Here is a 7,466-nt window from a genome sequence, read left to right as displayed (position 1 = left end):
GGAAAAAGAAGGTTGCCCAACCAGCCCAACCAGAAGGGTGTAGCAAAGAAACGAAAGAAGGCTGCCCAACCAACCTGGGTGGTAGTAAGGATGGCTGCTCCACAACCCCAGGTCGTTAGGCAGACTGTAGCCATGGAAGAAAGGAAGGCTGCTCGTCCACCAGCCCAGGTACCGAGTGAGCGTGTAGCTATGCTGGCTGACCCACCAGCCCGGGTAGATAGCTACGCCCAGATGGCTATGTCGGGTGCAGCAAAGAAGCAAACCCCACAACTACTCCACGAGGTTTGCAAGCCTGCACCCAAAAAGATGAAGACGAAGGTTGCCACACTACCCAATGCACCACCACATGTCTAGAAAGGGAAAAGGTGGACAGAATGGCTGGAGGTCCCACTCCAACAACAAAATCACCTTAGGAGCCAAGTTCCATCCATTATTGAATATATATATATATATATATATATATATATATATATATATATATATATATATATATATATATATATATATATATATTGACGTGCTGTCAGTGGATTGAATCAAGGCATGTGAAGCGTCTGGGGTAAACCATGGAAAGCTGTGTAGGTATGTATATTTGCGTGTGTGGACGTATGTATATACATGTGTATGTGGGTGGGTTGGGCCATTTCTTTCGTCTGTTTCCTTGCGCTACCTCGCAAACGCGGGAGACAGCGACAAAGCAAAAAAAAAAAAAAAATATATATATATATATATATATATATATATATATATATATATATATATATATATATATATATATATATATATATATATATATATATATATATCCTTCTGTATGTTTACTTTCGATAATGAGGAACAGAAGAATAAGCCAAACAAGTAAATTTCGTCAAAGACATCTCTCTTTTCTTAACGCTGCCTCGCAAAGATTTTCATTAATTCAAATTGAAGAAACAGACGTATTTTCTATTGTCTGGTTAGCTCAGTGGTAGAGCGTGAGTCTGACACACTCAAGGTCGTGGGTTCGAGACCCACACCAGACATATTTTTTGTCTTTATCTTTTTTCATTTTGTCCGCATCACATGTGTGCAACATTCAGTGTGTTCGTCCAACGTTATAGTGAAGATCTTCACAATAAATTGGGGTTTTCGACCTTATCTGAAAGGGTCAGGTCCACCAAGACGTCCTTGAAATCTTCCAGAAGCTTCTGGCGATCCTCCTCCTACGACAGGAACATGGAGACTTACCCTGTGGTTATTTTGCCGGCTAGTCGGCAACGGTCGGTTAAGCAGTATTTTGCCGTGGTAATCTCAGTGCTTTATGTAATACTAAGTGCCAGAAAATGTTCTTGGGGGCGTAGCTCAGTGGTAGAGCGCTCGCTTGGCATGCGAGAGGACCCGGGTTCAAACCCCGGCGCTTCCATTTTTGTTATGTGGAAAATTCATTTTCAGTCTCGTATATATATATATAAGTATATATATATATATATATATATATATATATATATATATATATATATATATATATATATATATATATATATATATATATATATATATATATCGTCCGATCAGGGAAGTTAAGCAACGTTGGGTCTCGTTAGTACTTGGATGGGTGACCGTCTGGGAACACCAGATGCTGTTATCCCTGGGGATAGGGAAGAAAGTATACTTGCCACGTATTCCCTGCGTGTCGTACAAGGCGACTAAAAGGGGAGGGAGCGGGAGGCTGGAAATCCTTTACTCTCATTTTCAATTTTTCAAAAGACGGAACAGAGAAGATATAAAGATATTGTAAAGATGTAACTAATATAAGATATAAGAATGAATGGAAGATACGAATGTAGCTGAAACAAGGAGTAATGAAGATTAAGGGGCAATGAAAATTATTCTCTAGTGAAGATGTATATATATGTTGAGATTTTGTATTGAACATGAAGAAGTGATGATAATGATGAGAGTGTAGTAACGATAAGAGTTTAGTTAGAGAGTAGTGACAATTGCCTTTGCAATGATAATTAGAGGGTAACACAATGAGGAACACAAACTTTCCAAAGCTACGTTCAAGTCAGACTTTGAACTAAGTTCGGTAAACAGAAGGATGATGTTAAGATGAGAGTGTAGTGAGGAAGAGTATAGTGATGATAAGGATATTGTCAAGATAGCTTGTAGTGAAGAAAAGAATGTAGTGAAGATACGAATGTAGTAGAGATAAGGGTTATCAAGGGGTAAAGTTTATTCAGAATGATTATGTAGTGAAGATAAGAACTATTTCTAGTGAACATCAAAGAGAACAATGATGATGGTATGGTAGAAATAACGGCGTAGTGAAGAAGAGGGTATAGCGAAGATATAATTTAGTGTAATGGATCATGCATTACAAAGGTGTGTCCATCCACACAAGTGTTACACGTCTCGGATAAAGATATATCTAACATATATATGTCTTTTATAAATATTTGTAAATTGTTCTCCTGACGAACAATACCTATGGTTTACGTATCAAATTTCATCGCTTGTAAGTGATCAAGCATTACAAAGGTGTGTCCATTGCCACAGGTGCTACTAAGAAATGTTATCATTCCCTTAACACAGTTACCAATCCCCACCAGTGGCATAATTATCACTTTCATTAATAAATTTACTGGAATTTTGATCACTGTCATCTTTACCATTCATACCATACAATTATTTTCAGCAATCTAACTTATGCATTATTATTACTGTACATTACGTACATTACAGCAGTAGTGATCTTTCGTGTGTGATAAAAGATGGTGACGTCTTTCCCATACACATATCATCAAATATTTACATTACTCTATATAGCACACTACACTTCCCTATCAAAACACACGCCTTTTACTATCCTCAAGATTATCATAACTACCCTACATTTAAACAGGATTAACCATCCTTGATATGCACATATTCATGCCTACCACAAGTATTATCATAACTACTCTAGACAATACAAAAACATAACTACAACCATACGAAGGTTACAACCAAACTATATTTTTTATCCGGGATATTAAGAGAACATGTCACCAACCATTTCTCACTAAAACAAAAACAGATCATCCATCATCATGCGCACTGTGTACAAAAACGTTCAACGTGTCCTGCCAAAGATTGGATCAACAAAACCTAAGGAAATGCTGCTCATGCTCCTGGACCGGCTACCATGGCGCAGTGGATCCACCTGGTCATTGGTTACCCTCCCATATTTTGCACAGGCATTGTTGTACCTTGTGGGTATGTGCAGGCGTGTGTTTCTCTCATGTCTTCGTAAGGGTGTTCGCCTGGCACTTTACACCATCTGGGTCATTGTAGTCACCTGCTTCGTTCTCGAACAGGAGTTCTTGAGCGTGATGGACCCACTGGTAGTGAGCGCAATAAGATGGCTCGTAGGTCTTGTGCGGAGAGTTGTGAGGAATATCGTGCGGGAACTCATATTCCAGGTGACTATGTTCCTCTTAGTGTTCATCATCCTAGTGAGAATGGTGGTGGAGGTAATGGTTCCTATCATTAGAAGAGCTGACTACGCTGTTCAGGTCATACAGAAAGTCCATAGAATATTCTTGGATGAGATAGTTGTGGTACTTGTCGTGGAGGTGGGAAAGATGATGCTCACTGGCATTCCTGTACTCATCGTAAAGATGGTCACAAAGGTCAGCATCTCTGTATGGTCAGTTGTGTTCAGAGAAGCAGTGATCTTGGAGACTATGGCACAGTGAATGCCAACAACACCTTCAGGGTCCTTTCTCTCCTGGGGGCCTCATCGAGGAAGTCTTCATCGTTGCAACACTCAGGTTGATTTTCTGTTATAGACTGTTGGCTGGAGGCGTCGTTGTAAACAGTTTTGAGCTGGATTGCTGAATATTTGGTACGATCGTCATGGTCCTGCACACACTGGTAACCGTCGCCATAGTACATCTTCGTCCAGCAATTTACGTGATTCAAATGACGTCGAAATTGGGTAAATACGTAGTAACCTTTGTGAAAGTGATCAACAGCAGAAGAGGGTGTGTTGAAATGGTTTGGACATATGGAGATAATGAGTGAGGAAAGATTGACAAAAAGGATGTAAGTGTCAGAGGTGGAGGGAAGAAGGATAAGCGGGAGACGGTGGTTAAGTATAATAAATAAATAGTTTAAAATATAGATATTGATGTTATCATTAATATCATCGCTATTATTATCATTATCATTATTATTAGTATTATTATTATATGGTTATCATTATCATTATAATTATTATCATCAATTCTATTATTATTATCATTTTTATCATTATTGTTATATTATTATTATTATCATTATTAATATTATTATTATTATTACTATTATTATTATCATTATTATTATCATATTATTATTATTATTATTATTATTATTATCATTATTATTATTATTATTATTATAATTATTATTATTATTATTATTATTATTATTATTATTATTATTATTATTATTATTGCTATTATTATTATCATTATTATTATTATTATTATTATTATTATTATTATTATTATTATTATTATTATTATTATTATTATTATTATTATTATTATCATTATTATTATTATTATTATTATTACTATTATCATTATATTATTATCATTACTATTATTATTGTCATTACTATTATCATTATTATTTTCAATATTACTATTATTCTTGCTTTGAAGAATGTATGTGAGAAATTCTTAGAAATACAGATGGACTTGTATGTAGCCTTTATGAATCTAGAGAAGGAATAGGATAGGGTGGATACAGATCCTCTGTGGAAGGCAAGTTGCTAGAAGCAGTGAAAAGTTTTTACAAAGGATGTAAGGCATGTGCACAAGTAGGAAGAGAGGAAAGTGATTGGTTCCTAGTGAATGTGTGTTTGCATCAAGGGTGTGTGATGTCTCCATGGTAGTTTACTTTGTTTATGGATTGGGTTGTTAGGGAGGTGAATGCAAGAGTTTTGGAGAGAAGGGCAAGTATACAGTCTGTTGCGGATGAGAGGGCTTCGGAAGTGTCAGTTCTTGTTTGCTGATGATACAGCGCTGGTGGCTGATTCGGATGCAGAAGCTGGTGACTGAGTTTGGTAAAGTGTGTAAAAGAAGAAAACTGAGAGTAAATGTGAATAAGAGCAAGGTTATTAGGTTCAGTAGGGTTGAGGGACACGTCATTTGGGAGGTAAGTTTGAATGGAGAAAAATGAAGAAAGTGAAGTGCTGTAGATACTGGGAGTGGACTTCGTAGCAGATGGAACGATGGAAGCGGAAGCGAGTCATAGGTTGGGGGAGAGAACGAAGGTTCTGGGAGCGTTGGAGAATGTGCATGTTGGAGGGAAAGAATATTATCTCGAAGAGGAAAAATGGGTATGTTTGAAGGAATAGTGGTTCCAACGATGTTCTATGGTTGCGAGATGTGGGCTATAGATAGGGTTTTGCGGAGAAGGGTGGATGTGTAGGAAATGAGATGTTTGAGGACAATATGTGGTGTGAGGTGGTTTGATTGATTAAGTAATGAAAGGGTAAGAGAGATGTGTGGTAATAAAAAGAGTGTTGTTGAGAGAGCAGAAGAAGCTGTTTTGAAATGGTTTGGTCACATGGAGAGAATGAGTGAGGAAAGATTGACAAAGAGGATATATGTGTCAGAGGTGGAGGGAATGAGGAGAAGTGGGAGACCAAATTGGAGATGGAAGGATGGAGTGAAAAAAGATTTTGAGCGATTGGGGCCTGAACATACAGGAGGGTGAAAGGTGTACAAGGAATAGAGTGAATCGGAACAATCTGGTATACCGGGGTCGACGTGCTATCAATGGATTGAACCAGGGCATGTGAAGCGTCTGGGGTGAACCATGGAAACTCTGTGGGGCCTGGATGTGGAAAGGGAGCTGTGGTTTCGGTGCATTACACATGACAGCTAGAGACTGAGTGTGAATGAATGTGGACTTTGTTGTCTTTTCCTAGAGCTACCTCGCGCGTGCTGGGGGTAGGGGGGGGGGGGTCATTTTCATATATGCTGGGGTTGCGATGGGAATAGATAAAGGCAGCAGGTATGGATATGTACATGGGTATATACGTATATGTTTGTGTGTGTGTTTGTATGTATACGTTGAAATGTATAGGTATGTATTTGTGCGTGTGTGGGCGTTTATGTATATACATGCGTATATGGGTGGGTTCGGCCACTCCTTCGTCTGTTTCCTTACGCTACCTCGCTAACGCGGGAGACAGCGACTAAGTATAATAAAATTATCTTATGGAGGCAAAGGTGAAGATTTGTAGAGGTTTTCAGAAGAATGTTGTGGTGAAGAGAGTGGTGCACTAGATGAGACTGGTGAATATGTTATGTACTTCAAAATGTTACAGAAGACTTAAGGAATCTAATGAAACATAATGTTGATCTGATAGATTATTTGTTTATAAGGACTATGTATTGTGTTGAACTTTAATGGTTGTTTAAACCAATGCGTTTCAGCTAGAATCAGTAAAGATTATAAGAAATTCTAAACAGTTGATAAAAACATAAATCTTTATTATCATAAATAACAGAACATATTCTCCTCTGGGGATTTAAAAAAAAAAAAAACAACACAAGAGAACTAGTTTAAGGCAGGAGTATCTCATTTTCGTAACAAACTATATACTATTACGTCCCTTTTCTATCATAAATCTTATGTTCACTTTCAACAAATGTCTTGTATCTATAATAAAAATTCGGTATAGAGATTTGTTGAATGTCCTCCAGCGAGGCGTTGTATGAGTCTTCGTTAGTGAAGTTCATTTCGTGTAATGGATCATGCATTACAAAGTTGTGTCCATCCACACAAGTGTTACACGTCCCGGGTAAAGATATTTCCTAGAAATGGCGTCTATCTAACACAGATACGTCTTCTATAGATATTTGTAAAACATTCTTCTGAGGGACAATACCTAAGACTTTCGTAATAAAGTTGATCAGTTGTAAGTGATCAAGCATTACAAAGGTGTGTCCATTGCCACAGGTGCTAGTGATCCCGGGCGGGTCAAGGTATTTCACCATCTTTGTTTCCTCAACACTTCTAGTTATATATGTTTCATCCTTGATGTGATCCTTACAATGAGTATTCATGGTTTGTAATTCTCTTCATCCTTATCATAGCATTAATCAGTTGAAGTGCAGAATACTTATATGAAACTGACTACTGTATTCTGTTTGAGACATAATGCTACGAAAGGTGTTACCGGACTCCACTCGTAAGTGGTTATGGTTCACATTCTGGCTTCATGACCTTTAGGTGATAGCCCTTAAATCCAACAACATATATACATCCTGTTATACAACTGATGTTACTGTCTGACGTATGTATGGTGCGGCTTGATGACCTTACCTGCTGATGGCTAAATCGACTGTTATCATCTTGCAAATTCGTGTATTTGTTTGCTTTTCCGTACGGTACACATTCTGGTTAACGAACTTTACTTGTTGATAGCTGTAAATTCAGAG

At 37.6% G+C, this 7,466-nt stretch overlaps 1 non-coding gene across 1 annotated transcript; it reads left to right on the top strand.

Moving 5' to 3' along the window:
• Positions 1 to 950: 950 nt before the first annotated feature.
• On the top strand, positions 951 to 1,022 carry TRNAV-GAC (transfer RNA valine (anticodon GAC)). The gene has a single exon. It is a non-coding gene; the product is annotated as a tRNA-Val (tRNA).
• The last annotated feature ends 6,444 nt before the right edge of the window (positions 1,023 to 7,466 follow it).

Source organism: Panulirus ornatus, unplaced genomic scaffold, assembly GCF_036320965.1.
Source record: "Panulirus ornatus isolate Po-2019 unplaced genomic scaffold, ASM3632096v1 CTG_1249_pilon, whole genome shotgun sequence".
In the NCBI taxonomy this organism is placed as follows: domain Eukaryota; kingdom Metazoa; phylum Arthropoda; class Malacostraca; order Decapoda; family Palinuridae; genus Panulirus; species Panulirus ornatus.
The sequence above is the reverse complement of the archived record's forward strand: the minus strand, read 5'-3'. Positions and strand labels throughout refer to the sequence as shown.